General features: G+C 39.3%; 1 long non-coding RNA gene across 2 annotated transcripts in view; it reads left to right on the top strand.

The window, feature by feature from the left end:
* LOC118144265 (uncharacterized) overlaps positions 1-22,349 on the top strand; it is a 437,346-nt gene that overhangs the window by 315,587 nt on the left and 99,410 nt on the right. The window contains exon 18 of one of the 2 annotated variants that reach the window (XR_013521933.1): positions 8,684-8,749. The exons of the other annotated variant lie outside the window; for it this stretch is intronic. This is a non-coding gene — a long non-coding RNA (uncharacterized LOC118144265). The remainder of the gene's footprint in view (positions 1-8,683; positions 8,750-22,349) is intronic. 2 annotated transcript variants of the gene reach the window in all.

The following is a 22,349-nucleotide window of genomic DNA, read 5'->3' as shown; positions in this document are numbered from 1 at the left end:
AGGTGTTTGTAAGTGTTAAAACTGCCTGATTATAACAAGGTAGAGAAAAAAGCTGTTTACCCATTCAGAAACCCATAAAAAGAGATTTAAGTTTAATTGAATTTTTACACAGGTTGTTTATATGCTACAGCAGGTTTATAAAATAGTAAAGCATGGGTAGGATCCAAGATAGCAGAATAGGAACAGCTCTGGAGTGCAGTTCCCAGCAAGAACAATGCAGAGTGTGAGTGCTCACTGCATTCCCAAACAAATTTTCACTGCCTACAGACCAGGAGATTCCCAGGCAGAAAAGCTCCATGGGTTTTCAGCATGGCAGTTGCAGCTGGTGCTGGGTTGGTGCACAGAAACTCACACAAATCTGGGTGGCCATTTCAACTGGTGCCTGGAACACCTGGGAGACAGAGCTGCCCATTCAACTGAAAGGGAGGGGGCAGAGACAGAGAGCCAGGCAGTCTGGCTCAGTGGGTGTCACCCCCACAAAACAAGCAATCTGAAACACTCTGGATTGAGAGTTTCACAGCAAGCACAGCTGGACCCAGGCTGGTCTAGGTCAGTGGATGGAAGGGCTACCACCACTACTGAGGCAGTTCACAGCAGCTGGGCAGAGCCTGTGGCAGCTCCGCAATGCCTCTACTGGCAGACTGTGACTAGACTACTCTGTGCATGGCAGAGCATCTGTGAAAAAAGGCAGCAGCATGACAGGAACTTATAAATAAAGCTGACCTTCCTAGAACAGAGCACCTGGGAAAAGAGGCAGCTATGAGTTCTGCTGCAGCAGCTCTGCATGGAACAACAGAACACCCAGCACAGCACTTGAGCTCCCATAAGGGACAGACTGTTTCCTCAAGCAGCTCCCTGACCCCCGTATACCCAAAGAGACACCTTATAAAGGAGAGCTCAGGCCAACATCTGGCAGCTACCCTTCTGGGACAAAGATAACAGAAGAAACTGGGAGCATCCCTTACTGTTCTGCAGCCCCTGTGGGTAAACCCCAGGCAAGCAGGGTCTGGAGTGGAATTCCAGCAGTCCTGCTGCAGAAGAGACTGACTCTTAGAAGGAAAACTAAGAAACAGAAATAACTTCATCATCAACAAAAAGGATGTCCACTCAGAGAACGCATCAGAAAGTCACCAACTACAAAGACCACAGGTAGATAAAGCCACTAAGATGGGAAGAAACCAGTGCAAAAATGATGAAAACACCAAAAACCAGAATGCCTCTCCTCCTCCAAAGGATCACAACTCCACACCAGCTAGGGATCAAAGATGGATGGAGAATGAATCTGATGAATTGACAGAAAAAAGCTTCAAAAGGTGGGTAATAACAAACTTCTCAGAGCTAAAAGAACATATGCTAACCCAATGCAAAGAAACTAAGAACCTAGAAAAAAGGTTAGATGAGATGCTAACTAGAATAAACAGCTTAGAGAAGAATATAAACGGCTTGATGGAGCTGAAAAACACAGCACAAGAACTTCGTGAAGCATGCACAAGTTTCAATAGCTGAATCGACAAAGCAGAAGAAAGGACATCAGAGATTGAAGATCAACTCAATGAAATAAAATAAGAAGGCCAAATTAGAGAGAAAGAGGAAAAAGAAATTAACAAAGCCTCCAACAAATATGGGATTATGTGAAAAAACCTAATCTACGTTTGATATGTGTACCTGAATGTGACAGAGACAATGATTGCAAGCTGGAAAACATTCTTCAGGATAATATCCAGGAGAACTTCCCCAACATAGCAAGCCAGGCTATCATTCAAGTTCAGGAAATAAAGAGAACACCACAAAGATATTCCTCAAGAAAAGCAACCCCAAGGAACATAATCATCAGATTCACCAGGGTTGAAATGAAGGAAATAATGCTAAGGACAGCCAGAGAGAAAGGTCAGGTTACCCACAAAGGAAAGCCCATCAGACTCACAGTGGATCTCTCCACAGAAACCCTGCAACCCAGAAGAGAGTGGGGGTCAATATTCAACATCCTTAAAGAAAAGAACTTTCAACCTAGAATTTCATATTCAGCCAAACTAAACTTCATAAGTGAAGGAGAAAGAAAATCCTTTATGGACAAGCAATTGCTGAGAGATTTTGTTACCAGCAGGCCTACCTTACAAGAGCTCCTGAAAAAAGCAGTAAACATGGAAAGGAATAATCAGTATCAGCCACTCCAAAAACATACCAAATGGTGAAGACCATTGACACAATGAAAAAAATGCATCAACTAACAGGCAAAACTTCCAGCTAGCATCAAAATGGCAGGATCAAATTCACACATAACAATATTAACCCGAAATGTAAATAAGCTAAATGCCCCAATCAAAAGACACATACTGGCAAATTGGATAAAAAGTCAAGACTCATTGTTGTGCTGCATTCAGGAAACTTATCTGATGTGCAAGGACACACATAGGCTAAAAATAAAGGGATGGAGGAAGATTTATCAAGCAAATGGAGAGCAAAAAAAAAAAAACAAAACAAAACTAGGAGTTGCAATCCTAGTCTCTGGTAAAATGGACTTTAACCCAACAAAATCAAAAGAGATAAAGAAGCACATTACATAATGGTAAAAGGTTGAATGGATCAAGAAGAGCTAATGATCCTAAATATATATGCACCCAATACAGGGGCACGAGGTACATAAAGCAAGTTCTTTTTTTTTCCGCCCCAAAGAAAATCACCAATGACATTTAATAATAATCTTGTGTATAATATGATCCACCTTAAAGGACAACTTATTGTCCTCTTTTCTTCCACTTAACTTTAATTCATATTCAGGGAGTGTTTGCCTAATACCACCTGAATAAATTATTTAATTTTTCTTAGCTACAGTAGGCAATTATATTTGTTATTTTTTTTTATTATTTTTTATTGCATTTTAGGTTTTGGGGTACATGTGCAGAACATGCAAGATAGTTGCATAGGTACACACATGGCAGTGTGTTTTGCTGCCTTCCTCCCCTTCACCCACATTTGGCATTTCTCCCCATGCTATCCCTCCTCAACTACCCCCCCCACTGTCCCTCCCCTATTCCCCCCAATAGACCCCAGTGTGTAGTACTCCCTTCCCTATGTCCATGTGTTCTCATTTTTCATCACCCACCTATGAGTGAGAATATGTGGTGTTTCATTTTCTGTTCTTGTGTCAGTTTGCTGAGAATGATGTTCTCCAGATTCATGCATGTCCCTACAAAGGACACGAACTCATCATTTTTGATTGCTGCATAATATTCCATGGTGTATATGTGCCACATTTTCCCAGTCCAGTCTATCATCGATGGGCATTTGGGTTGGTTCCAGGTCTTTGCTATTGTAAACAGTGCTGCAATGAACATTCATGTGCATGTGTCCTTATAGTAGAACAATTTATAGTCCTTTGGATATATACCCAGTAATGGGATTGCTGGGCCAAATGGAATTTCTATTTCTAAGTCCTTGAGGAATTGCCACACTGTCTTCCACAATGGTTGAACTAATTTACACTCCCACCAACAGTGTAGAAGTGTTCCTATATCTCCACATCCTCTCCAGCATCTGTTGTCTCCAGATTTTTTAATGATCGCCATTCTAACTGGCGTGAGATGGTATCTCAATGTGGTTTTGATTTGCATCTCTCTAATGACCAGTGATGATGAACCTTTTTTTCTTTATGTTTGTTGGCCTCATGTATGACTTGTTTTGTAAAGTGTCTGTTCATATCCTTTGCCCATTTTTGAATGGGCTTGTTTCTTTTTTTTTTTTTTTTTTCTTGTAAATCTGTTTGAGTTCTTTGTAAATTCTGGATATCAGCCCTTTGTCAGATGGGTAAACTGCAAAAATTTTTTCCCATTCTGTTGGTTGCCGATTCACTCTAGTGCCTGTTTCTTTTGCCATGCAGAAGCTGTGAAATTTGATTAGGTCCCATTTGTCTATTTTGACTTTTGTTGCCAATGCTTTTGGTGTTTTGGTTATGAAGTCCTTGCCTACTCCTATGTCCTCAATGGTTTTGCCTAGATTTTCTTCTAGGGTTTTTATGGTGCCAGGTCTTATGTTTAAGTCTTTAATCCATCTGGAGTTAATTTTAGTGTAAGGTGTCAGGAAGGGGTCCAGATAAAGCAAGTTCTTAATGACCTACCAAGAGGCTTTGACTCCTACACAATACAAGTGAGAGACTCTTAACAATTCACTATTAATATTAGACAAATCAATGAGACAGAAAATTAACAAGGATATCCAGGAGTTGAACTCAGATCTGGACTAAGTGGACCTAATAGACGTCTACATAACTCTCCACCCCAAATCCACAGAATATACATTCTTCCCAGCACTGCATGGCACCTACTCTAAAATTGACCACATAATTGGAAGTAAACCATTCCTCAGCAAATGCAAAAGATGGGGAGTCATAACAAACAGTCTTTTAGACCACAGTGCAATCAAATTAGAACTCAGAATTAAGAAACTAACTCAGAACTGCACAGCTTCATTGAAACTGAACAATTGACCCCTGAATGTCGACTGGATAACAGTGAAATAAAGGCAGAAATAAAAATGTTCTTCAAAAGAAATGAGAATGAAGACACAACGTACCAGAATCTCTGGGACACATTTAAAGCAGTGTTTAGAGGGAAATTTATAGCAATAAATGGCCACATGACAGCAAGGAAAAATCTAAAATTGACACTCTATCATCAAAATTGAAAGAGCTAGAAGAGCAAGATAAAAAAAACTCAAAAGCTAGCAGAAGGCAAGAAATAACTAAGGTCAGGACAGAACTGAAGGAGAGAGAGATACAAAAAAACCTTCAAAAAAAATCAACAAACCCAGGAGCTAGTTTTTTTTTGAAGAGATCAACCTAACAGACAGACTGCTAGCCAGATCAATCGGAAAGAAGAGAGAAGACTCAAAAAGATGCAATAAAAAATGATAAAGGGGATATCACCACTGATTCCACAGAAATACAAACCACTATCAGAGATTACTAGAAACTACTCTATGCATGTAAACCAGTAAACCTGGAAGAAATGGATAAATTACTGGACACTTGCACCCTCCCAAGCCTAAACCAGGAGGAAGTTGAAACCTTGAATAGACCAATAACAGGGGCTGAAGTTGAGGCAGCAATTAATAGCCTACCAACAAAAAGAGACTAGTTCTGGATGGGTTCACAGGTGAATTCTACCAGATGTATAAAGAAGAGCTGGTACCATTTCTTCTGAAACTATTCCAAACAATACAAAAAGAGGGAATCCTTCCCAAGTCATTTTATGAGACCAACATTATCCTGATACAGAAGTCCAGCAGATACTCAACAAAAAAAGAAAACCTCAGGCCAATACCCATGATGAACATAGATGCTAAAATCTTCAGTAAAATACTGGCATACCAACTGCAACAGCACATCAAAAAGCTAATCCATACAATCAAGTCAGTTTCATTCCAGGGATGCAAGACTGGTTCAACATATGCAAGTCTGTAAATGTAACCCACCACATAAACAGAACCAAAGACAAAAACCACATGATTATCTCAATAGATGCAGAGAAGGCCTTTGGCAAGATTCAACAGCTGCTTATGATAAAAACTCTCAATGAACTAGGTATCCAAAGAACATATATCAAAACAACAAAAGCTATTTATGCCAAACCTACAGCTAATTACATACTAAATGTGCAAAACCCAGAAGCATTGCCTTTGAAATCTAGCATTAGACAAGGATGCCCTCTCTCATCACTCCTATTCAATATAGTATTGGAAGTTCTAGCCAGAGCAATTAGGCAAGAAAAAAACAACAAAAAAGGGTTATTCAATTAGGATAGGAGGAAGTCAAATTGTTTCTGTTTGCAGACAACATGATTGTATATTTAGAAGATCTTATCATCTCAGTCCAAAATCTCCTTAAATTGATAAGCAATTTCAGCAGTCTCAGGATACAAAATCAATATGCAGAAATCACAAGCATTTCTATAAACCAATAACAGACTAACAGGGAGTCAAATCATGAGCAAATTCCTATTCAAAATTGCTACAAAGAGAATCAAATATCTAAGAATACAACTAAAAAAGGATATAAGGGACCTCTTCAAGGAAAACTACAACCCATTGCTCAGTGAAATGAGAGAGGACACAAACAGATAGAGAAACATTCCATGCTCATGGTTAGGAAGAAACAACCTCATGAAAATGGCCATACTGACCAAAGTAATTTATAGATTCAATGCTATCCACATCAAGCTACCAACGACCTTCTTCACAGAACTGGAAAAAACCACCTGAAACATCACATGGAACCAAAAGAGAGCCCACATAGCCAAGACAATCCTAAGCAAAAAGAACAAAGCTGGAGGCATCATGCTACCTGATTTCAAACTATACTACAAGGCTACAGTAATCAAAACAGCATGATAGTGGTACCAAAACTGAGATATAGACTAAATGGAACTGAACAGAGGGCCTTGAGGTAATGCCACACATCTACAACCAGCTGATCTTTGGCAAACCTGAAAAAAACAAGCAGTAGGGAAAGGATTCCCTGTTTAATAAGTGGTGCTGGGAAAACAGGCTAGTCATGTGTAGAAAGCAGAAACTGGACCCCTTCCTGACACCTTACACTAAAATTAACTCCAATGGATTAAAAACTTAAACATAAGACCTAACACCATAAAAACCCAGAAGAAAACCTAGGCAAAACCATTCAGGACATAGGCATAAGCAAGGACTTCATGACTAAAACATCAAAAGCATTGGCAACAAAAGCCAAAATAGACAAATGAGACCTAATTAAACTCCAGAGCTTCTGTACAGCAAAAGAAACAATTAGAGTGAACCAGTAACCAACAGAATGGGAAAAAAATTTTGCAATCTACCCATCTGACAAAGGGCTAATATCCAGAATGTAAAAAGAACTAAAACAGATTTATAAGAAAAAAACAAACTCATCCAAAAGTGGATGAAGGATATGAACAGACAGCTTTCAAATGAAGACATATTTGGGGCCAACAAACATATGAAAAAATGCTCATCATCACTGAGTATAGAGAACTGCAAATCAAAACTGCATTGAGATACCACCTCATGTTGGTTAGAATGGCGATCATTAAAAAATCTTGAGACAACAGATGCTGGAGAGGATGTGGAGAAATAGGAACACTTTTACACTGTTGTTGGGAGTATAAACTAGTTCAACCATTGTAGAAGACAGTATGGTGCTTCCTCAAGGACCTAGAAATAGAAATTCCATTTGACCCAGCAATCCCATTACTGGGTATATACTCAAAGAATAATAAATCATTCTGTAATAAAGACACATGCACATGTGTGTTCACAGCAGCACTGTTTACAATAGCAAAGACCTGGAACCAACCCAAATGCCCATCAATGATAGACTGGACAAGGAAAATGTGGCACATATGCACCATGGAATACTATGCAGCCATAAAAAGCTATGAGTTTGTATCATTTTTAGGGCCATGGATGAATCTGGAAACCATAATTCTCAGCAAACTGACGCAAGAACAGAAAATCAAATACCACATGTTCTCACTCATAGGCGGGTGTTGAACAATGAGAACATATGGACACTGGGATGGGAGCATCACATATGGCATCTGTTGTGGGGGTCAAGAGAGGGACAGCTGTGGTGGGAGGTTGGGGAGGGATAACATGGGGAGAAATGTCAGATGTAGGTGACGGGGGGGATGGAGGCAGCAAACCACATTGCCATGTATGTACCTATGCAGCAATCCTGCATGATCTGCACATGTACCCCAGAACCTAAAGTACAATTAAAAATGAAATGAAATGAAATAAAATAAAACAGTAAAACATGATAGATATGGAAGAAGCACATAAATAAAAGGTGGCTTTTTGAAATTGTTTGTGTGATTCATCTGACGTGTCAATAATAGAAGATGCTATGATTCTCTATTCATTTTACCACTTTTCCTAGTCTTTTGTAAGCTGAATCACATATTGGCTGATCATTTAGACACTTTGAATAACCCAGATATAGTATCACATCACAATATCACAAAGTCAGTAAGATATTACCTTACGATCAAAGGATTAGATAACAAATAGAATATCTGACACTGAGTTCAGTTTATGGTAGATAAATTCTCTTTGTGGATGGTAACATTAAAACAAACTCAACATTGTGTGTTTAAACTGGGATCCAGAAAGAGAGACTGGAAATCAAGAGATATAATAGCTGGTTATGGAACTGGCTAGATAGTGTGTTTCTCTCTATAAAAATTCCTACAATAAATAAGTTTTTCTTTGCATAGAGGAGACTTTGCATACAGTAGTACCTAGTACATTTTGAGAACGAGAATGGGAAAATAATAAAGTTCAATTTCATTTTAAAAGGGGTTTAGAGGCATTTAAGATTGCTAACAATATGTTTTCTAAGATAATGAATAACAAGCAATTTTCAAAAACCAATTACAATGCATGTATATAGATTTCATATATACTAGCTTCATTATAGGCTGTGTCATAAGTTAAATATCTTCCACCAAAAGTATTTTTCTTCTGGCTCCTTTGGGATCTGAAAGTTCACTATTAAATATTTCTGATCCTGGGTTAATCCTTTTGGTTATGGCTGTGGTCTTCTTTCAAAGATTAAATGCATCTGAGTGGACATATTTATAAAGGATGTGGCTTTAGGATCACATCTAAATTGATTTATCCATTATGTCCACAGAAAGCAATTGAGCACCTATGGTGTGTCCGGAATATCATGAGTACTGGAAATAGAAAAGTGAACAAGGTAAGGTTCCTGCTCTCAAGATGCTTACAGCCTGTTAATCTTAGCTTTAGCTGCACTACAGTGATGTAGTTCCAGCCACGAGTGTTATGCACTTTCTTTGATGGCCTATCAGCCTCTTTAAACATATCTTCTTCTCTTAAAAATTTGCCATACTTTCCACCTTTCTCCCTTCCATCTGTGGTATCACAACTTTTTCAGGTAATAGAATTTTTCCTGACAATCTAATACCACGTTAAGCTTCCCCTTCGCAAAAGAGAAAGTCAAAGTCATACAGATAGATATTCAGTTGTTCCCTAATTATTTAATGTAAGGTAAATTTTCTTTTTTTAGCTTTGAAAAATCTTTATTAATTTTTAAATTTAAAAATAATGACTTATTCCTATAAAAAATCCAAGCAAAACTGATGAAAGGAATTATAGAAAACTCTCCTTTGCTCAAATCTCTCATTTCCATTTCCTATTAGATACAACAATGAATTCTTCAATGTGCATCCTTGCAGAATCCTTTTACTTTTAATTACCAAGAATTTCCTATAAGTATTTTACTTTATAAGGTCTTCCTACACTTTCCATACTTACAAATGCTAGATGAATTCTATATCAAAACTCATTAAACAGCAATGTTGGCTCTGAGCCAGCTTCTGCTGGTCCATGACTGGTGCCCCAGAAACAAGTGATTATGGGCTGAACTGGGAATCAAGAACATTGTGATATAAGTAATTTATTCACAATTTCTGACTTTTCTGCTTTCTTTTTTTTATTGTATTTTACGTTCTGGGGTATATGTGCAGATCATGCAGGATTGTTGCATAGGTACATACATGGCAATGTGGTTTGCTGCCTCCATACCCCCATTACCTATAGCTGGCATTTCTCCCCATGTTATCCCTCCCCAACTTCCCTAACCCCTGCTTCCCCTCTGCTAGTCCCCCTTAGCAGACCCCAATGTGTGATGCTTTCCTCCCTGTATCCATGTGTTCTCATTGTTCAACACCTGCCTATGAGTGAGAATATGCGGTGTTTCATTTTCTGTTCTTGTGTCAGTTTGCTGAGAATTATGGTTTCCAGATTCATCCATGGCCCTAAAAATGATACAAACTCATAGCTTTTTATGTCTGCATAGTATTCCATCGTGCATATGTGCCACATTTTCCTTGTTCAGTCTATCATTGATGGGCATTTGGGTTGGTTCCAGGTCTTTGCTATTGTAAACAGTGCTGCTGTGAACACACATGTGCATGTGTCTTTATTACAGAATGATTTTTTATTCTTTGAGTATATACCCAGTAATGGGATTGCTGGGTCAAATGGAATTTCTATTTCTAGGTCCTTGAAGAATCACCACACTGTCTTCCACAATGGTTAAACTAATTTACACTCCCACCTACAGTGTAAAAGTGTTCCTATTTCTCCACATCCTCTCCAGCATCTGTTGTCTCCAGATTTTTTGATGATTGCCATTCTAACTGGCATGATATGGTTTCTCAATGTAGTTTTGATTTATATTTCTCTAATGACTAGTGATGAGCATTTTTTCATATGTTTGTTGGCCCCAAATATGTCTTCTTTTGAAAACTGTCTGTTCATGTCCTTCACCCACTTTTGGATGTTTTTTCTTTATTTTTCTTGTAAATCTGCTTTAATGCTTTGTATATTCTGGATATTAGCCCTTTGTCAGATGCGTAGATTACAAAAATTTTTTTCCCATTCTGTTGGTTGATTGTTTCTTTTGTTGTACAGAAGCTCTGAAGTTTAATTAGGTCCCATTTGTCTATTTTAGCTTTTGTTGCCAATGCTTTTGGTGTTTTAGTCATGAAGTCCTTGTCTATGCCTATGTCCTGAATGTTTATGCCTAGGTTTTTCTTCTAGGGTTTTTATGGTGTTAGGTCTTATTTTTAAGTCTTTAATCCATCTGGAGTTAATTTTAGTGTAAGGTATCAGGAAGGGTTTCAGTTTCTGTTTTCCACACTGGGAATCATTTCCCCATTGCATGTTTTGTCTAAGATCAGATGGTTGTAGATGTATGGCATTGCCTCCGAGGCCTCTCTTCTGTTCCATTGGTCTGTATCTCTGTTTTGGTACCAGTACCACGCTGTTTTGTTTGCTGTAGCCTTGTAGTATAGCTTGAAGTCAGGTAGCATGATGCCTCCAACTTTGTGCTTTTTGCTTAGAATTCACTTGGCTATGCAGGCTCTCTTTTGATTCCGCAGGAAGTTTGAAGTGGTTTTTTCTAGTTCTGTGAAGAGGGTCATAGGCAGCTTGATGGGGATAGTGTTGAATCTGTAAATTACTTTGGGCCATTTGGCCATTTTCATGATTTTAATTCTTCCTAACCATGAGCATGGAATGTTTCTCCATCTGTTTGTGTCCTCTCTTATTTCATTGAGCAGTGGTTTGTTGTTCTCCTTGAAGAGGTCCTTTACATCCTTTGTTAGTTGTACTCCTAGTTATTTTATTCTCTTTGTGGCAATTGTGAATGGGAGTTCACTCTTGATTTTGCTCTCTTTTAGTCTGTTATTGGTGTATAGGAATGCTTGTGATGCTGCACATTGATTTTGTATCATGAGAATTTGCTCAAGTTGCTTATCAGTTTAAGGAGATTTTGGTCTGAAACAATAGGGTCTTCTGAATATACAATTATGTTGTCTGCAAATAGAGACAATTTGACTTCCTCCTTTCCTAATTGAATACCATTTATTTCTTTTTCTTGCCTGGCTAGAATTTCCAATACAATATTGAATAGGAGTGGTGAGAGAGGGCATCCTTGTCTAGTGCCAGATTTCAAAGGGAATGCTTCCAGTTTTTGCCATTTCAGTATGATATTGCCTGTGGGATTGTCATAAATAACTTTTATTATTTTGAAATATGTTCTGTCAATACCTAGTTTATTGAGAGTTTTTAGCATAAAGGGCTGTTGAATTTTATTGAAGGCTTTCTCTGCATCTATTTAGATAATCATGTGATTTTTGTCTTTGGTTCTGTTTATGTGGTGGATTACGTTTATAGACTTGCATATGTTGTACCAGCCTTGCTGGTTCAAGCCTGGGTTGAAGCCTACTTGATCATGATGGATAAGTTTTCTGATGTGTTCTTGCAATTGGTTTACCGCATTTTATTGAAGATTTTTGCATCTATGTTCATCATGGATATTGGCCTGAGGTTTTATTTTTTTGTTGAGTCTCTGCCAGGTTTTGGTATCAGGATAATGTTGGTTTCTTAAAATGGTTGTGGAAGGATTCCCTGTTTGGGGATTGTTTGGAATAGTTTCAGAAGGATTGGTAACAGCTCCTCTTCGTAAGTCTGGTAGAATTTGGCTGTGAACCCATCTGGACCTGGGCTTTTTTTGGGTGGTATGCTATTAATTACTGCCTCAACTTCAGCCCTTGTTATTTGTCGATTTAAGGTTTCGACTTCTTCCTGGTTTAGGCTTGGGAGGGTGCAAGTGTCCAGGAATTTATCCATTACTGGTTTATGTGCATAGAGTTGTTTGTAGTAATCTCTGATGGTGGTTTGTATTTCTGTGGAATCAGTGGTGATATCCCCTTTATTGTTTTTATTGCATCTATTTGATTCTTCTCTCTTTTCTTTTTATTAATCTGTCTCATGGTCTGCCTATTTTGTTGATCGTTTCAAAAAACTAACTCCTAGATTTATTGATTTTTTGAAGGTTTTTTTTTGTGTGTCTATCTCCTTCAGTTCGGCTCTGATCCTAGTTAATTCTTGTCTTCTGCTAGCTTTTGAGTCTTTTGATCTTGCTCCTCTAGCTCTTTCAATTTGGAATGATAGGGTGTCGATCTTAGATCTTTCTTCAACTTCTCATATGGGCATTTATTGCTATAAATTTCCCTCTACATACTGCTCTAAATGTGTCCAAGAGATTTTGGTACATTGTGTCTTCTTCTCATTGGTTTCGAAGAACATCTTTATTTTTGTCTTCATTTCATTGTTTATCCGGTCAACATTCAATAGCCAGTTCAGTTTCCATGAAGTTGTGCGATTCTGAGTTAGTTTCTTAATTCTGAGTTCTAACTTGATTGCACTGTGGTCTGAGAGACTGTTATGTTTTTCGTTCTTTTGCATTTGCTGAGGAGTGATTCACTTTCAATTATATGGTCAATTTTAGAGTAGAAGCGATGTGTTGCTGAGAAGAATGTACATTCTGTTGATTTGGTGTGGAGAGTTCTGTAAATGTCTATTAGGTTTGCTGGTCCAGATCTGAGTTCAAGTTCTGGATATCCTTGTTAATTTTCTGTCTCTTTGATCTGTCTAATATTGACAGTGGAGTGCTACAGTCTTCCACTATTATTGTGTGGGAGTCTAAGTCTCTTTGTAGGTCATTAAGAACTTGCTTTATGTATCTGGGTACTCTTTTTTGGGTGCATATGTATTTAGGATAGTTAGTTTTTCTTGTTGCATTGAACGTTTTACCATTATGTAATGACCTTCTTTGTCTCCTTTGATGTTTGTTGGGTTAAAGTCTATTTTATCAAAGACTAGGATTGCAACTCCTGTGTGTGTGTGTGTGTGTGTGTGTGTGTGTGTGTTTGTGTGTTTGCTCTCCATTTCCTTGGTATATCTTCCTCCATCCCTTTATTTTGAATCTATGTATGTCCTTGCATGTGAGATAGGTTTCCTGAATAGAGCATAATGTTGGGTCTTGACTTTTTATCCAATTTGCCAGTCTGTGTCTTTTGATTGACACATTCACATTTAAGGTTAATATTGTTTAGCCCATTCACATTTAAGGTTAATATTGTTATGTGTGAATTTGCTCCTGCCATTTTGATGCTAACTGTTTTTTTTTTTTTTGCCTGTTAGTTGATGCTGTTTCTTCATTGTGTCGATGTTCTTACCATTTGGTATATTTTTGAAGTACTAGTACTGGTTGTTTCTTTCTATGTTCAGTGCTTCTTTCAGAAGCTCTTGCAAGGCAGACCTGGTGGTGATGAAATCTCTCAGCAATTGCTTGTTCATAAAGAATTTTATTTCTCCTTTGCTTAAGATGCTTAGTTTGGATGGATGTGAAATTCTGGGTTGAAAAGTCGTTTCTTTAAGGATGTTGAATATTGGCCCCCCTCTCTTCTGGATTGTAGGGTTTCTGTGGAGAGATCCACTGTGATTCTGATGGGCTTCTCTTTGTGGGTAACCCAACCTTTTTCTCTGGCTGCCCTTAGCATTATTTCCTTCATTTCAACCCTGGTGAATCTGATGATTATGTTCCTTGGGGTTGCTTTTCTTGAGGAATATGTTTGTGGTGTTCTCTGTATATCCTGGACTTGAATGATGGCCTGGCTTGCTGTGTTGGGGAAGTTCTCCTGGATAATATCCTGAAGAGTGTTTTCCAGCTTGTAATCATTGTCTCTGTCGCATTCAGGTACACCTATCAAACGTAGATTAGGTTTTTTCACATAATCCCATATTTGTTGGAGGCTTTGTTAGTTTCTTTTTCCTCTTTCTCTCTAATTTGGCCTTCTTATTTTATTTCATTGAGTTGATCTTCAATCTCTGATGTCCTTTCTTCTGCTTTGTCGATTCAGCTATTGAAACTTGTGCATGCTTCACGAAGTTCTCGTGCTGTGTTTTTCAGCTCCATCAAGTCATTTACGTTCTCTAAGCTGGTTACTCTAGTTAGCATTTCATCTAACCTTTTTTCTAGGCTCTTAGTTTCTTTGCATTGGATTAGCACATGTTCTTTTAGCTCAGAGAAGTTTGTTATTACCCACTTTCTGAAGCTTTTTTCTGTCCATTCATCAGACTCATTCTCTATCCAGCTTTGTTCCCTTGCTAGTGAGGAGTTGTGATCCCTTGGAGAAGGCGAGGTGTTCTGGTTTTTGGTGTTTACATCTTCTTCATGCCAATTGCTTTCCATCTTTGTGGATTTATCCAACTGTGATCTTTGTAGTTGGTGACCTTTGGATGGGGTTTCTGAGTGAACTTCCTTTTTGTCGATGTTGAAGTTATTTCTTTCTGTTTTTTAGTTTTTCTTTGAACCATAGGCCCCTCTGCTGTAGGACTGCTGGAGATTCACTCCAGACCCTTCTTGCCCGGGGATCACTTGTGGCAGCTGCAGAATGGTAAGTGATGCTGCCGGTTTCTTCTTCTGGTATCTTCATCCCAGAAGGGTACCCACCAGATATCAGCCTGAGCTCTCCTCGATATGTGATAAATATTCTTCCCATCTATTTGATACAATTCCTAAAGACAAAAATTACTTTGGGCCTCTTTCATAGCTTCTAGACCAGAGATTCTTCAAGTATAGACCCATGACAAATCCCTCAGGTCAATCTGATTAAGTTACGGTTTAAGAATCACTGCTCTAGACTATTGTGTCTCAAATTTTAATGTGCTTAAAAGTCACTCAGGAATCATGTTAAAATAAAGATTACACCTGGTGCAGTGTCTCATGCCTATAATCCTAGCACTTTGGGAGGCTGAGGTGGGTGGATCACCTGAAGTTGAGAGTTCGAGGCCAGCCTACCCAACATGGAGAAACCCTATCTCTACTAAAAATACAAAAATTAGCCAGGAGTGGTGGCACATGCCTGTAATCCCAGCTACTTGGGAGGCTGAGGCAGGACAATCACTTGAATCTGGGAGATATAGATTGCAATAAGCCAAGATTGTGCTATTGTACTCTAGGCTGGGTGAGAGAGCGAGAACAAGACTCCATCTCAAAAAAAAAAAAAAAAAAAAAGAAGAAGACCACAATTTAGTTGGTCTGAGATCTTCAATTCTTTTTTTTTTTTTTTTTAATTTTTTATTGGATTTTAGGTTTTGGGGTACATGAGCAGAGCATGCAAGACAGTTGCGTAGGAACACACATGGCAGTGTGCTTTTCTTTCCTCCTCCCCTTCACCCACATTTGGCATTTCTCCCCAGGCTATCCCTCCCCACCTCCCCCTCCCACTGGCCCTCCCCTTTTCCCCCCAATAGACCCCAGTGTTTAGTACTCCCCTTTCTGTGTCCATGTGTTCTCATTTTTCATCACCCGCCTATGAGTGAGAATATGCGGTGTTTCATTTTCTGTTCTTGTGTCAGTTTGCTGAGGATGACGTTCTCCAGATTCATCCATGTCCCTACAAACGACACAAACTCATCATTTCTGATTGCTGCATAATATTCCATGGTGTATATGTGCCACATTTTTCCAATCCAGTCTATTATCAATGGGCATTTTGGTTGATTCCAGGTCTTTGCTATTGTAAACAGTGCTGCAATGAACATTCGTGTACATGTGTCCTTATAGTAGAACGATTTATAGTCTTTTGGATATATACCCAGTAATGGGATTGCTGGGTCAAATGGAATTTCTATTTCTAAGGCCTTGAGGAATCACCACACTGACTTCCACAATGGTTGAACTAATTTACACTCCCACCAACAGTGTAAAAGTGTTCCTTTTTCTCTGCATCCTCTCCAGCATCTGTTGTCTCCAGATTTTTTAATGATTGCCATTCTAACTGGCGTGAGATGGTATCTCAATGTGGTTTTGATTTGCATCTCTCTGATGACCAGTGACGATGAGCATTTTTTCATATGATTGTTGGCTTCATATATGTCTTCTTTCGTAAAGTGTCTGTTCATATCCTTTGCCCACTTTTGAATGGGCTTGTTTTTTTTCTGTAAATCCGTTTGAGTTCTTTGTAAATTCTGGATATCAGCCCTTTGTCAGATGGGTAAACTGCAAAAATTTTTTCCCATTCTGGTGGTTGCCGATCCACTCTAGTGACTGTTTCTTTTGCTGTGCAGAAGCTGTGAAGTTTCATTAGGTCCCATTTGTCTATTTTGGCTTTTGTTGCCAATACTTTTGATGTTTTGTTCATGAAGTCCTTGCCTACTCCTATGTCCTGGATAGTTTTGCCTAGATTTCCTTCTAGGGTTTTTATGGGGCCAGGTCTTATGTTTAAGTCTTTAATCCATCTGGAGTTAATTTTAGTGTAAGGTGTCAGGAAGGGGTCCAGTTTCTGCTTTCTGCACATGGCTAGCCAGTTTTCCCAACACCATTTGTTAAACAGGGAATCCTTTCCCCCTTGCTTGTTTTTGTCAGGTTTATCAAAGATTGTATAGTTGTAGATATGTTGTGTTGCCTCCAGTGCCTCTGTTTTGTTCCATTGGTCTATATCTCTGTTTTGGTACCAGTACCATGCTGTTTTGATTACTGTAGCCTTGTAGTATAGTTTGAAATCTGGTAGTGTGATGCCCCCCGCTGTGTTCTTTTTGCTTAGAATTGACTTGGCTATGCGGGCTCTCTTTTGGTTCCATATGAAGTTCATGGTGGTTTTTTCCAGTTCTGTGAAGAAAGTCAATGGTAGCTTGATGGGGATAGCATTGATTCTGTAAATTACTTTGGGCAGTATAGCCATTTTCACGATATTAATTCTTCCTAACCATGAACATGGAATGTTTCTCCATCTGTTTGTGTCCTCTCTGATTTCGTTGAGCAGTGGTTTGTAGTTCTCCTTGAAGAGGTCCCTTACGTTCCTTGTGAGTTGTATTCCAAGGTATTTTATTCTTTTTGTAGCAATTGCGAATGGCAGTTCGTTCTTGATTTGGCTTTCTTTAAGTCTGTTATTGGTGTAGACGAATGCTTGCGATTTTTGCACATTGATTTTATATCCTGAGACTTTGCTGAAGTTGCTTATCAGTTTCAGGAGTTTTTGGACTGAGGTGATGGGGTCTTCTAGGTATACTATCATGTCGTCTGCAATTAGAGACAATTTGGCTTCCACCTTTCCTATTTGAATACCCTTTATTTCTTTTTTGATTTGCTGTTGCATTCGGCTTGCCAATATTTTATTGAAGATTTTTGCATCTATGTTCATCATGGATATTGGCCTGAAGTTTTCTTTTCTTGTTGGGTCTCTGCCGGGTTTTGGTATCAGAATGATGTTGGTCTCGTAAAATGATTTGGGAAGTATTCCCTCTTTTTGGATTGTTTGAAATAGTTTTAGAAGGAATGGTACCAGCTCCTCTTTGTGTGTCCGGTAGAATTCGGCTGTGAACCTGTCTGGACCTGGGCTTTTTTTGTGTGGTAGGCTCTTAATTGCTGCCTCGACTTCTGACCTTGTTATTGGTCTATTCATAGTTTCAGCTTCCTCCTGGTTTAGGCTTGGGAGGACACAGGAGTCCAGGAATTTATCCATTTCTTCCAGGTTTACTAGTTTATGTGCATAGAGTTGTTTGTAATATTCTCTGATGATGGTTTGAATTTCTGTGGAATCTGTGGTGATTTCCCCTTTATCATTTTTTATTGCATCTATTTGGTTGTTCTCTCTTTTCTTTTTAATCAATCTGGCTAGTGGTCTGTTTATTTTGTTGATCTTTTCAAAAAACCAGCTCTTGGATTTATTGATTTTTTGAAGGGTTTTTCATGTCTCAATCTCCTTCAGTTCAGCTCTGATCTTAGTTATTTCTTGTCTTCTGCTAGGTTTTGAGTTTTTTTGATCTTCCTCCTCTAGCTCTTTCAATTTTGATGATAGGGTGTCAATTTTGGATCTCTCCGTTCTCCTCATATGGGCACTTATTGCTATATACTTTCCTCTAGAGACCGCTTTAAATGTGTCCCAGAAGTTCTGGCATGTTGTGTCTTTGTTCTCATTGGTTTCGAAGAACTTCTTTATTTCTGACTTCATTTCATTGTTTACCCAGTCAACATTCAAGAGCCAGTTGTTCAGTTTCCATGAAGCTGTGCGGTTCTGGGTTGGTTTCTGTATTCTGAGTTCTAACTTGATTGCACTATGGTCTGAGAGGCTGTTTGTTATGATTTCAGTTGTTTTGCATTTGTTGAACTGTGCTTTACTTCCAATTATGTGGTCAATTTTAGAGTAGGTGTGATGTGGTGCTGAGAAGAATGTATATTCTGTGGATTTGGGGTGGAGAGTTCTGTAAATGTCTATTAGGTTTGCTTGCTCCAGGTCTGAGTTCAAGCCCTGAATATCCTTGTTGATTTTCTGTCTGGTTGATCTGTCTAATATTGACAGTGGAGTGTTGAAGTCTCCCACTATTATTGTGTGGGAGTCTAAGTTTCCTTGTAAGTCATTAAGAACTTGCCTTATGTATCTGGGTGCTCCTGCATTGGGTCCATATATGTTTAGGATCATTAGCTCTTCTTGTTTTATCGATCCTTTTACCATTATGTAATGGCCTTCTTTGTCTCTTGATCTTTGTTGCTTTAAAGTCTATTTTATCAGAGATGAGAATTGCAACTCCTGCTTTTTTTTTGCTCTCCATTTGCTTGGTAAATCTTCCTCCATCCCTTTATTTTGAGCCTTTGTGTATCCTTGCATGTGAGATGGGTTTCTTGGATACAGCACACTGATGGGTTTTGGATTTTTATCCAATTTGCCAGTCTGTGTCTTTTGATTGGTGCATTTAGTCCATTTACATTTAGGGTTAATATTGTTATGTGCGAATTTGATACTGCCATTTTGATGCTAAGTGGCTGTTTTGCCTGTTAGTTGTTGTAGATTCTTCATTATGTTGATGCTCTTTAGCATTTAGTGTGATTTTGGAATGGCTGGTACTGGTTGTTCCTTTCTATGTGTAGTGCCTCTTTTAGGAGCTCTTGTAAAGCAGGCCTGGTGGTGACAAAATCTCTGAGTACTTGCTTGTTCGCAAAGGATTTTATTTTTCCTTCACTTCTGAAGCTCAGTTTGGCTGGATATGAAATTCTGGGTTGAAAGTTCTTTTCTTTAAGAATGTTGAATATTGGCCCCCGCTCTCTTCTGGCTTGTAGTGTTTCTGCCGAGAGATCTGCTGTGAGTCTGATGGGCTTCCCTTTGTGGGTAACTCGACCTTTCTTTCTGGCTGCCCTTAGTATTTTCTCCTTTATTTCAACCTTGTTGAATCTGACGATTATGTGCCTTGGGGTTGCTCTTCTTGCAGAATATCTTTGTGGTGTTCTCTGTATTTCCTGCATTTGAGTGTTGGCCTGTCTTGCTAGGTGGGGGAAGTTTTCCTGGATGATGTCCTGAAGAGTATTTTGCAGCTTGGATTCATTCTCTTTGTCCTCTTCTGGTACACCTATCAAACGTAGGTTAGGTCTTTTCACATAGTCCCACATTTCTTGGAGACTTTGTTCATTCCTTTTTGCGCTTTTTTCTCTAATCTTGGTTTCTCATTTAGTTTCATTGAGTTGGTCTTCGACTTCAGATATTCTTTCTTCTGCTTGGTCAATTCGGCTATTGAAACTTGTGCATGCTTTGCGAAGTTCTCATATTGTGTTTTTCAGCTCCTTTAATTCATTCATATTCCTCTCTAAGTTATCCATTCTTGTTATCATTTCCTCATATCTTTTTTTAAGTTCCTTAGTTTCTTTGCATTGATTTAATACATGTTCTTTTAGCTCACAAAAGTTTCTCATTATCCACCTTCTGAAGTCTAATTCTGTCATTTCGTCACAGTCATTCTCCGTCCAGCTTTGTTTTCTTGCTGGTGAGGAGTTTTGGTCCTTTCTAGGAGGTGAGGTGTTCTGGTTTCGGGTGTTTTCCTCCTTTTTTCGCTGGTTTCTTCCCATCTTTGTGGATTTATCCGCTTGTCGTCTGCGTAGTTGCTGACTTTTCGATTGGGTCTCTGAGTGGACACCCAGATTGTTGATGATGAAGTATTTCTGTTACTTGGTTTTCCTTCTACCAGCCTAGCCCCTTCGCTGTATGACTGCTGAGGTCCACTCCAGGCCATGCTTGTCTGGGGTGCACCTCTAGCAGCTGTGGAACAGTGAGGGATGCTACCCGTTTCTTTTTCTGCTATCTTTGTCCCAGGATGATGCCTGTCAAATGTCAGTCTTTTGGATATAGAGGGGTCAGGGAGCTGCTTGAGGAGACAGTCTGTACTTTTTAGGAGCTCAGTTGCTGAGCTGTGAGCTCTGTTGTTCATTCAGGGCTGTTAGGCTGCTATGTTTGATTCTGCTGCAACAGAGCTCATTAAAAAAACCCTTTTTTTCCTCAAATGCTCTGTGTTGGGGGTTTGGGCTTTATTTTTCGATGTCTGTTGAGGTGTCCTGCCCAGCTAGGAGGCAGACTAGCCACTGTTTGCCTGCCTAGGCTCCGCCCTGCTGTTGTGTGATTCGCCCTGTTCCTGCAGGCTCTGCTGTGGTCTCCGCCACGCCCTGCGGCGGAGTCTCTTCGTTGTAGCGTGTTGCCTCAGCAACTGCAGGCTGCGTCAGCAGTGGGCGTGTATCTCAGTAGGGACGGGTGGCCTCGGCAACGGGAGGCTGCGTCAGCAGTGGGCGTGTATCTCAGTAGGGACGGGTTGCCTCGGCAATGGCTGGTTGCGTCAGCAGTGGGCGTGTATCTCAGTTGGGGCGGGTTGCCTCCGTAGTGGTGGACACCCCTCCCCCACAGAGCGTCTCGGACCGTCTGCTCGGGATAGTTTGAAATCGCGGTTTTGTTCGTCCCACTGGGTACCCCCAACGCTCTGTCCCTGCAATCCCCTGGGCTGGCCTACTGTCCAAGTCTCGTTCAGTCTCAAGTCCAGCCCTCTCAAGTCTCAGGTTGCCGGTTCAACAGGGCACCCGGACAAGCGCGCCCTGTGGGGATTGCTGGGTAGGGCCGGCCGCCGCCGCCCCGGCTGCCGGCTTCACCAGGCAGACTTACTGCCTGGCGTCCCATGTCTCCCTTACACTTGGGAGTTTCCCTGCTCTGTGGGCAACAAAGATCAGTCTGGAAATGCAACTCCAACTCACCTCTTAGCGGATTCAACAGGAGCTCCAATCCTGGGTTGTTCTCACAGCGCCATCTTGAGTCCTCTCCGAGATCTTCAATTCTTAATAAGTGTGCTGATAATGCGATATTTTGGGGGATAACTGAAGATAAAAGAAGGAAATCTTATAGTCCCAAGCAGTGTTAGGTCAGTGGGGAGATGTTCAATAAATATTTAGTGATTTCAGTCAAGTGTATCTTTATGTGAATCACTTTATAGAATTTTATACAAGTGTGTCCACAGTTGAGAGAACAGGACTATAAGAAAGACAAGGAGAGCAATGGAAGATAAAATTTATCTATGTAACAACTTTAAATAAAGCTTATTCAAACCCCCAGTTTAACACATTCTTAAAATCTTAATTTAAAAAAAATTTCTCATGTGTATTTTTCTAAGTATCTTTGTTAGCGTAAACTGATAAGCTGATCTTATCTTTGAAGATATATCTATAGAATTCATTACAATGCCAGTTGCTTACTTGACATAGTGTTAAATAGGGTTCTCTTAAGCAAACTCTTAGGTATAGAAAACGTTAACAGTCTCTATAATTTTAAAAGCATAGCACTAAAAATTAAAAAATTTGTATAGTCTATGTTTCTGAAAAATGTTGCCATAAACTAAAAAATGTTGCTGTAAATATTTCCCTCAACAGAATGTAGTAATTAACTGGCAATAAGATAAAAAATATGTACATCCTGAAAGAACCAACTGGTGCAGAGAAGTACATAATTAATCAAAAACCTATTCAGGGATGCATGCATAAAGTCATGAATATCAGTGTACTGTCCCTGACAAGTTCTGCATTAAACTGTGGCAATAGTTTCTCTGCTGTTTCAATACTGTACTTTCATAACACAAGACACTGTCATATGTAGTACATGGTGAACCAACAAAGCAATCAG

This window comes from Callithrix jacchus, chromosome 9, assembly GCF_049354715.1.
Source record: "Callithrix jacchus isolate 240 chromosome 9, calJac240_pri, whole genome shotgun sequence".
NCBI classification, from domain to species: domain Eukaryota; kingdom Metazoa; phylum Chordata; class Mammalia; order Primates; family Cebidae; genus Callithrix; species Callithrix jacchus.
The sequence above is the reverse complement of the archived record's forward strand: the minus strand, read 5'-3'. Positions and strand labels throughout refer to the sequence as shown.